General features: G+C 42.5%; 1 non-coding gene across 1 annotated transcript; it reads right to left on the bottom strand.

The window, feature by feature from the left end:
• Window positions 1-294: 294 nt before the first annotated feature.
• Window positions 295-367, bottom strand: TRNAE-CUC (transfer RNA glutamic acid (anticodon CUC)). The gene has a single exon. It is a non-coding gene; the product is annotated as a tRNA-Glu (tRNA).
• Between the last annotated feature and the right edge of the window lie 8,871 nt (window positions 368-9,238).

Raw genomic sequence — 9,238 nt, 5'->3', positions numbered from 1 at the left:
CAAAGGTCTCTCTCTGTTCCCTGGCCTCAGGCCCACTGAACCTACGCTCTGAGGCTCAGGCAATGGAATGGTTCATTTTACGTGTCAACTTGGCCAGGCTAAGATGCCCAGGTGTTGGTTGAACACCTGTCTAGATGTGGCTGCGGAGGTATTTTTTAGATGTGGTTAACATTTTTTAAAATGTTCATTTACTTTTATTTGCTTATTTGCTTGCACCGGCTCCTAGCGGTGGCACTGGGATGTTCGATCTCTGTTGCAGCATGTGAGGTCTTAGTTGTGGCATGTGGGATCTAGTTCCCTGACCAGGGATCGAACCTGGGTCCCCTGCCTTGAGAGTGCAGAGTCTTAACCACTGCACCACCAGGGACATCCCCAGCCATGATCAACATTTAAATCAGTGACACTGAATAAAGCAGATCGTTCTTTGTAATGTGATGTTGCTGTTCATTTGCTAAGTCGTGTCCAACTGTGTGACTCCATGGACTGCAGCACACTGGGCTTCCCGGTCTGTCCTTCACCATCTCCTGGAGTTTGCTCAAACTCACGTCCATTGAATCGGTGATGCCCTCTAGCCATCACATCTCTCTGTCGTCCCCTTCTCCTCTTGCCCTCAATCTTTCCCCGCATCAGGGTCTTTTCCAGTGAGTCAGCTCTTCGCATTATAACGGGATGGGCTTCATCCAATCAGTTGAAGGCCTTAAGAGCAAAGCCTGAGGATTCTGAGAAAGAAGGAATTCTCCTCCAGACTGCAATACACAAATCCTCTCTGAGCTTCCGGTCTCCTGCCCTGTGAAACTTCGGCTTGACACTGTGACATCGGCCTGAACTTCCAGCCTGCCATCTTGTCCCACAGATTTTGGACTTGTACAGTTCATGTGAGCCAATTCCTCAAAATAAATCTCTATCTCTGTTTCTGGAGCTATAGATAAACACCCTATTGTTCTGCTTCTCTGAAAATCCTGACTAATGCAAACAATTTCTCCAGAAACCAGCTCCTGAGAGGGCTGGGGCTGGGAGTTGGGCAAGAATGGAGTTGGAAAGGAGGCTGTGGGTGGATTGATCCCTGTGGATTTGGGCTGCCGTCCCTTCCAAAGCTCAGCTGGGAGGGTGTGGATCAGGGTCAGCAGATGATGGCTTGTGAGCCAAATCCCTTGCAGGCCACTGTGTGCAGCCCATGGAGTTAAGATGGGGTTTTTCATGTTTCAAGGGCTGTCAAAACAATCAGTCAAAAAGAATATGTGATAGAGATTGTCCATGGCCCACAGTGCCTGAAACATTTATTATTTGGCCTTTTACAGAAACAAATCTGGAGACCCTGCTATGGATTATTACCCATTAATGTCCAAGATAACTATTTTAAATGCTAATTCCTTTATTTTATTTTGGGGTCTTCACTGCTGCGTGGGCTTTTCCGTAGTTGCAGAGAGCAGGAGCTACTCTCATTGAGGCATGAGGGCTTCTCATTGCAGGGACTGCTCTTGTTGCGGAGCAAGGGATCTTGGGCTCTTGGGCTTCAGTACTGTGGCTCCTGGACTCTGGAGCACAGGCTCAATAGTTGTGGAACACGGGCTTAGTTGCTCCAAGGCATGTGGGATCTTCCCGAACCGGGAATCGACACCATGTCTCCTGGATTGGCAGGCGGATTCTTTACCAGGGAAGCCCCAGTGTTCAATATACATAGTTTTGTTGGTTACAGTCTGATCACAGCTGCTCTGTGGGGAACTGAGAGATATATGGGATCAAAGAAAAACTGTGTCTTCTCCAGGAGTCAGAGAGATGAGAGCTGTGGAGAATACTGTCAGGAAGGGGAGCCAGGGCATGGTCATCTCATAAGACACAGATGTGGTCAGAAGGCCAGAGGGGAAAAAAACTGAGAAATTCACCTGAGTCTTGAGAAGCAGTCCTTGGGGAACACACAGAAATGACAGGTGAATAATATGAGGGGAACTGGGTCCCTATATTGGTAAAGCAGGCTCTAGGTAAATCTCATTTGGGGGTGTTTAACGAAATTAATGGACTTCATTGGGGAACTTCTGAACTTTTAAAAAAGTGTTTATTGAATTTGTTACAATGTTGCTTCTGTTTTCTGTTCTGATGTTTTGGCCTGCAGGCATGTGTGTGGGGTCTTAGCTCTATGAGCAGGGATCAAACCTGCACCCCCTATATTGGAAGGCAAAATCTTAACCACTGGACCACCAGGGAAGTCCCTGAATTTACCTTTTTTGTGAATGGAAGATCAGAATTATTCAACATGAAAACCAAGTTGGTAAAGTGAGGGGGTTGATAGGCAAGGACTCGAAGCCAAATTGTTCGGCGGGTCGCGTGTCATCCAGACTCTGCAGAAATATTCAGACATATTTCTGCTCCAGGAATAAGGATCTCTTTCTAATGATGAGATCCTCTTATTCATCACAGAAATACAGCTTAAATGCTAGGATATAACAAGACCACACAAAGTTCTTCTGAAGAAGCCTAAAATAAAGAGTCCTTTCCCCAACTTGAATATAGAAACTTTTAGGGAGAATGATGCTTGTTTATAATATTGTACTATTTATAGAATATTATTTATTAATTTAGTATATGTTCATTTCTTAAACTGCATGTTATAATGTATATATATATAGCAACTTATTAATTTGCAAATATTGGATTTCCCACTCTCTGATTTCATGAAACTAATTTGTCCAAATGCTTTCCTGAATCTTTGACACCAGTGGCTTTATTATTACTGAAATCCTCCTCTTAAACACACACACACCCATACCTTTCTATTTCAGAACATTTTAAACTTGTATCACATCAAGAGAACAGTACAATGAAACCTCAAGTACTCTCCAGTCATTAACAGTGCCTGGACAATTTCATTTTCCTTGTGTTCACCCTGTTCATCTCTCCCATATCATCTTTTTCTCTTTTAAAAATTGAGATAAGGACTTCCCTGGTGGTCCAAAGGTTAAGAGTGCGCCTATCAATGCAGCGGACACAGGCTTGATCCCTGGTCCAGGAAGGTTCCACATGCCGTGGGGCAAGCAGGCCCACGTCCCGCAGTTAATGAGCCCATGTACCCTAGAGCCCGGGCTCTGAAACAAGAGAAACCACTGCAGTGAACACCGCCTCGCCTGAGCACCACCCCGCTTGCCACACTTGGGAAGCTCACACATAGCACCAAAGACCTGCTGCTGCTGCTGCTGCCGCATCCCTTCAGTTGTGCCCGATTCTTAGCGACCCCATAGACTGCAGCCTCCAGGCTCCTCCATCCATGGGACTTTCCAGACAAGAGTACTGGAGTGGGGTGCCATTGCCTTCTCTGACCAAAGACCTAGCACAGCCATAAATAAATATCTTAGAAATTGAGGTAAAGATTACATAAGATTAACCATTGTGAAGTGTATACAATTCAGTGGCTTTGAGCATATTCACAAGGTACAACCACGCGCTCTAACTTCAAAATGTTTTCATCAGCCCCAGATAAACTCCTTACTCCCATTAAGCAGTTTCACCATTAACCACTAACCTGCTGTCTCTTTGGGTTTACTTTTCTGAATATTTCATACAATCTGTGATCTTTTGTGTTTTGCTTCTTTATGTCTTTAATAAATAAGGCTTTGGGATAATATAATTATAATGACAGTCTCCATTATGATAGAATCGTAATGACTATTACAACATCCTTCAAAATCAACAAGTTTTTAGAATCTCCTAAGACCCAATCTGGGTTCAGTTTTCCCAGTTATCTCAAAAATATCTTTTTATCATTGATTCATTCCAGTGAGACCCCTGAATAGGCCCACACAGTACACTCAGTTGCAATGCTTCTTAGATCTCTCTTTCTTATAATATTTCATCTTCATGTAGTTCCATTTATTATAGAAAATAATATATTAAGAATACTACTTCCCCCACTCTTACATTTCATGCAACAATTTTATTCCAACACAGCAATGCTTCTTAAGTCTCTTTTACTCTCTCTCTCTCTCATAATCCTTAATTTCCACGTAGTTGCACTCTTCATAGGAAAGAATATACTGATCAAGAATACTGCTTCCCTCACTCTCACATTTCATGCAACAGTTTTATTCCAACATGTGTATGTCTAGAGCAGTATTTTGAATTATTCAGGAGGGTAGCTGCAGTACAGCCACAGCACATACATATTGAGGATGTCTCTGGGTTTTATTAGAGCACTTTTAGAAACTGTGTATGATGTCATCATTGGAAATCTTATCACAAGCCAGAAGCAACCATCTGTGACATCTACAAAACTTCCATATTGTTTATTTTTTGCAATATTTTTATCGCTAAGTACTGTATTGCTTTTGTCCTCCCTTGTATTATGGAATATTTTTTTGGAATATTTTAAACATATGCAAAAATAGAACAGCATAGTGAGTTTTCATTTACTCACCACCCAGCTCAACAATCATCAGTTTATGACATCAAACTTCATGTGTGTGTCTTTCCATTTCACCCCCTCTCCAGTCTGTAGTATCTTGAGGCCATTCCCAGACATCATATCATTTCAGCTGTAAATATTATGTAAAAAATATAAGGACTCTCTTTAAAAGAACACCTATAATATCATTATAGCTAAAAAATTATTAATTCATTAATGTTACTAAATGTCCAGTCCATGTCCAATTCATCCAATTACTCCATAATATTTTTTCTAACAGTTGGTTTATCAACATTTTAACAAGGTACATACATAAGTGGTTGATATGTCTTTTTTGGGAGAAGTAAAGACTTTTTAAAATTAATCTTCATTGGAATATAGTTGATTGACAGTGTGTGTTAGTTTCTGCTGTACAGCAACATGAATCAGTTATGCATATACATATATCCACTCTTTCTTAGATTCTATTCCCATGTAGGTCATTACGGAGTATTGAGTAGAGTTTCCTGTGCTATACAGTAGGTTCTTGTTAAATATCTATTTTATATATACTATGTATATGTCAATCCCATCATCCTAATTTATTCCTCTCCACCTTTCCCCTTCATAACCTTAAGTCTGTTTTCTACATCTGTGTCTCCATTTCTGTTTTGTAAAAAGGCCCATTTGTACCATTTTTTCTAAGATTCCACATATAAGCAATATCGTATGATATTTGTCTTTCTCTGACTTAGCATGACAATCTCTAGGTCTGTTCATGTCTCTGCAAATAATTAATCATTCCTGAATGTCATCAGATGGCCAGTCTGTGTGTCAGATTTCCCCAGTTAGCCCTTAATCTATGTGCATCTATGCATACATCTTTTACAGTTGGTTTGTTTGAATCATTTGGTTTATTTCAAGGTCCACACATCGCAGTGGTGATGTGTCTTTTAAGTCTCTACTTCGGCCAACTACTGTTTGGCCTCCCTCCATCTATATTTTTTCCCTTGGAATTTGTTGCTTGAAGAGACTGGGCTGTGGACCCTGTAAAGTTCCTACATGGCAGATCGACTGCCTGGGGCACTATTCATATTTAATGTCTCCCTCTGTCCCCTCTAGTTCCAGGAAACCTATGATCGGTGGCTTAGTCTGTTTCAGCTTTAAGTGTTTTGCAAAGACTACTTCCTGGGTCACTGCGACCTTCCATTAGGAGGAATCTCATGCCCCTGTCTTTCTCTCTCTTTGTGATATCGAACGAAATGATCTTTGCCTGGATCCATTATTTCATTAGGAGGTTGAAAAATGGAACATTACGATCTCATCATTTCTTTCTTATTTATTAGTTGAAATTCATGGAGAGGAAGGTTCCCTTGGCAACTACTAGGTTGCCCTGGATACAGTTTGCACAGGAAAGCCAGATTAATTACTTGATTTGTTTTTCGGGTTTTTTTTTTCCTTTAGTTTTCTGGATGAGTTGTTTCCTTAGCATCCCTTAAATGTTAGGGGTTGAATTGTATCCCACTGTCCAAAGGATATATTCAAGTTTTAACCCCCCAAACCTCGTAATGTGAGCTGTTTTGAAAATAAAGTGAAAATAAAACTCACTCAGTCATGTCCGACTGTTTGCAGTCCATGGAATTCTCCAGGCCAGAATACTGGAGTGGGTAGCCCTTCCCTTCTCTAGGGGATCTTCCCAACCCAGGGATCGAACCCAGGGATCGAACCCAGGTCTCCAGCACGGCAGGTGGATTATTTACCAGCTGAGCCACAAGGGAAGCCCTTTTTGGAAATAAGGTTGTTGCTAACCCTAGGACAAGCCCTTAATCCAATAGGACTGGGGTCCTCATGGGAAGGGGAGATGATGGCCATGTGGCAATGGAAGCAAAGTGGCCCTCCCACAACCCAAGGGGTACCAAGGAGTGCCAGCAGACACCAGAAGCTGGAAGAGGCAAGGAAGGGTTCCTCCCTACAGGCTTCAGTTGTAGTGCGGACCTGCCAACACTTTCATTTTGGACAACTGGCCTCCAGAACAATGACACCAAACATTCCTCTTGTTTCGAGCCTCCCAGTTTGTGACACTTTGTTACGGCAACTCCAAGAAACTAATAGAGTAACTGATGAAGTTTCACTTTTCTTAGGTTATTTGTTTATTTTATTTCAGTTTTGGCTGTGCTGGGTCCTCAGTGCCGTGTGGGCTTTCCTCTAGTTGCGGAGGGCGGAGGCTGCTCTCTAGTTGCGGCGCGAGGGCTCTTTGCGGCAGCTTCTCACGTTGCAGAGCACGGCCTCTGGGGCTCGCAGGCTTCGGCATTTGGGGCACGTGGCTCAGTAGCTGCAGCGCCTGGGCTCTAGAGCGCAGGCTCAGCAGTTGCGGCGCACAGGCTTGCATGCTCCGTGGCACGTGGGATCTTCCTGGATCAGGGATTGAACCTGTGTCTCCTACACTGGCACGCAGATTCTTTACCACTGAGCCGCCAGGGAAGCCTGAAGCTTTATTTTTTAAGTGCCTCTGTGAACTCACAAATTTGACCATATTTTTTGTTTTAATCCATAGCAGTTCATAATTTTTGTTGCATTTCGAATTGTCCAGTCTTTAGTCACTGAGGCCCTCTTCACCTTGACACCTTCTCCCCTTTAGCACAATTGCAGTCATCTTTGCTTTTTTTGCTTATCTTGGATATTTCCAATCCCAGAACTGAAATAAGTCATTTTCTTTCAAAGTTCTCTGGTTTCTTTAGTGGGAAATAGTATTTAGAGACCACATTCTGGGCCTCTTAGGATTGCCCATTGCTACCATAAGTGGTCATTGTTCTGGGCCTTTTCAGTGGACAGAGCTAAGAAATATGAATTTATTTTTCTTTCTTTTTTATCAAAGAATAAAATCTTTACTGATACAGCAGTTGGTCTTATGATTTTCCTAGTACCACACATATTTCAAAAAATATATACAGACCGCTACCATTATTATTGTTGTCAACTTCAGATATGCAGAGGATACCACTCTAAGGGCAGAAAGCAAAGAACTAAAGAGCCTCATGATGAGGGTGAAAGAGGAGAGTGAAAATGCTGGTTTGAAACTCAATATTCAAAAAACGAAGATCACGGCCACTGGTTCCATCACTTCACAGCAAATAGATGGGGGAAAAGTGGAAACAGTGATAGATTTCATTTTCTTGGACTCCAAAATCACTGTGGATGGTGACTGCAGCCACGAAATTAAAAGATGCTTGCTCCTTGGAAGAAAAGCTATGACAAACCTGGAAGTGTATTAAAAAGCAGAGATATCACTTTGCCAACAGAGGTCTGTATAGTCAAAGCTGTGGTTTTACCAGTAATCATGTACTGACGTGAGAGTTAGACGTAGAGAAGGCTGAGCACTGAAGAACTGATACACTGAAACATGTATAATGTCTCAAACTGTGGTGCTGCAGAAGACTCTTGAGAGCCCCTTGGACAGCAAGAAGATCAAACCAGTCAATCCTAAAGGAAGTCAACCTTGAATATTCATTGGTAGGGTGAATGATGTTGAAGCTGAAGTTCCAATACTTTGGCCACCTGATATGAAGAGCTGACTCATTGGAAAAGACCCTGATGCTGGGAAAGATTGAGGGCAAGAGGAGAAGGGGGCGACAGAAGATGAGATGATTGGATGGCATCATTGACTCAATGGACATGAGTTTGAGCAAACTCCGGGAGACAGTGAAGGACACGGAAGCTTAGCAGGCTGCAGTCCTTGGAGTCAAAAAGAGTCAGATACGACTTAGCGCCTGAATAACAATATTCAATTGCATGGGTATTTGTTGTTGTTGTCACTAAGTCATGTCTGACTCTTTGTGACCCCATGGACTATAGCCCACCAGGCTCCTCTGTTCATGGGATTTCCCAGGCAAGAATACTGGAGTGGCTTGCCATTTTCTCCTCTATGGGATCTTTCCGACCCAGGGATCGTGTCTGCGTCTCTTCCTTGGCAGAAGGATTCTTTACCACTGAGCCACATGGGAATCCCTACTACATTTTATTTAACTATTCATCAGTTGATAGATGTTGGGTTGTTTCCACTTTGGAGCTATTATAAATAATGCTCTAAACATTATGCCAAAGTTTATGTCTTCATTTCTCTTAGTCATATACCTTAGAGAAAAATTGCTGGGTTGTATGCTTGACCTTTTGAAGAACTGCCAGACTATTTTCCAAAATGGCTGTGCCATTTTACATCCCTACCAGCACTGCATGAAGGTTCAAATTTTTCCACATCCCCATAACACCTATTTTTATCTGTGTTTTTGATTAGAACCATTACAGTCAGTATAAAGTGCTATCTCATTGTGGTATGAATTGCATTTCTCTCATGACTAACAATGTTGGGTATCTTTCCTCATGCTTATAGCTCATTTCAGTACCTTATTTGGAAAAACATCTGTTCAGATCCTGCCAGGAGCCAGCAGGGGGAACCTCGCCCATGGCAAAGGTCATGAGGAAGGGGTCTGACATGCAAAGGCGGGATCAGGCCTCGTGGGGCCCCCCTGGAACTTCTCGAGCATCTACCCCCAAACCAGAATCTGTCTGTCTTATCATTTCATGACTTTCACCGACTCCTCTAACATTAACAGGGGGCTATCCCCGACCAACTTTCTCTGGAAAAGGTTAACTTAGAGCTCCAGTTAATAGTATCCTGCATATAAAAGGAGTGTCTCAGCTCAAACCCCTCTGATGGCTCTCTGACTTGCCTGACAGTTTTCCCCGGACTTTTACAACTATGCATGTGATTGTTTACAGCCCCTCAACTGTGAGAGGCACGGGAAGCCTAAAACATAGAGCCTTTCAAAGAGTTAAAAGCTATTAGAATAGTGTTGGTGTAAGATTTCA

The sequence above is a fragment of the Ovis canadensis genome, chromosome 24 (genome assembly GCF_042477335.2).
Source record: "Ovis canadensis isolate MfBH-ARS-UI-01 breed Bighorn chromosome 24, ARS-UI_OviCan_v2, whole genome shotgun sequence".
Taxonomy (NCBI): Eukaryota; Metazoa; Chordata; class Mammalia; order Artiodactyla; family Bovidae; genus Ovis; species Ovis canadensis.
This window is presented reverse-complemented; position numbering and strand designations above follow the sequence as displayed.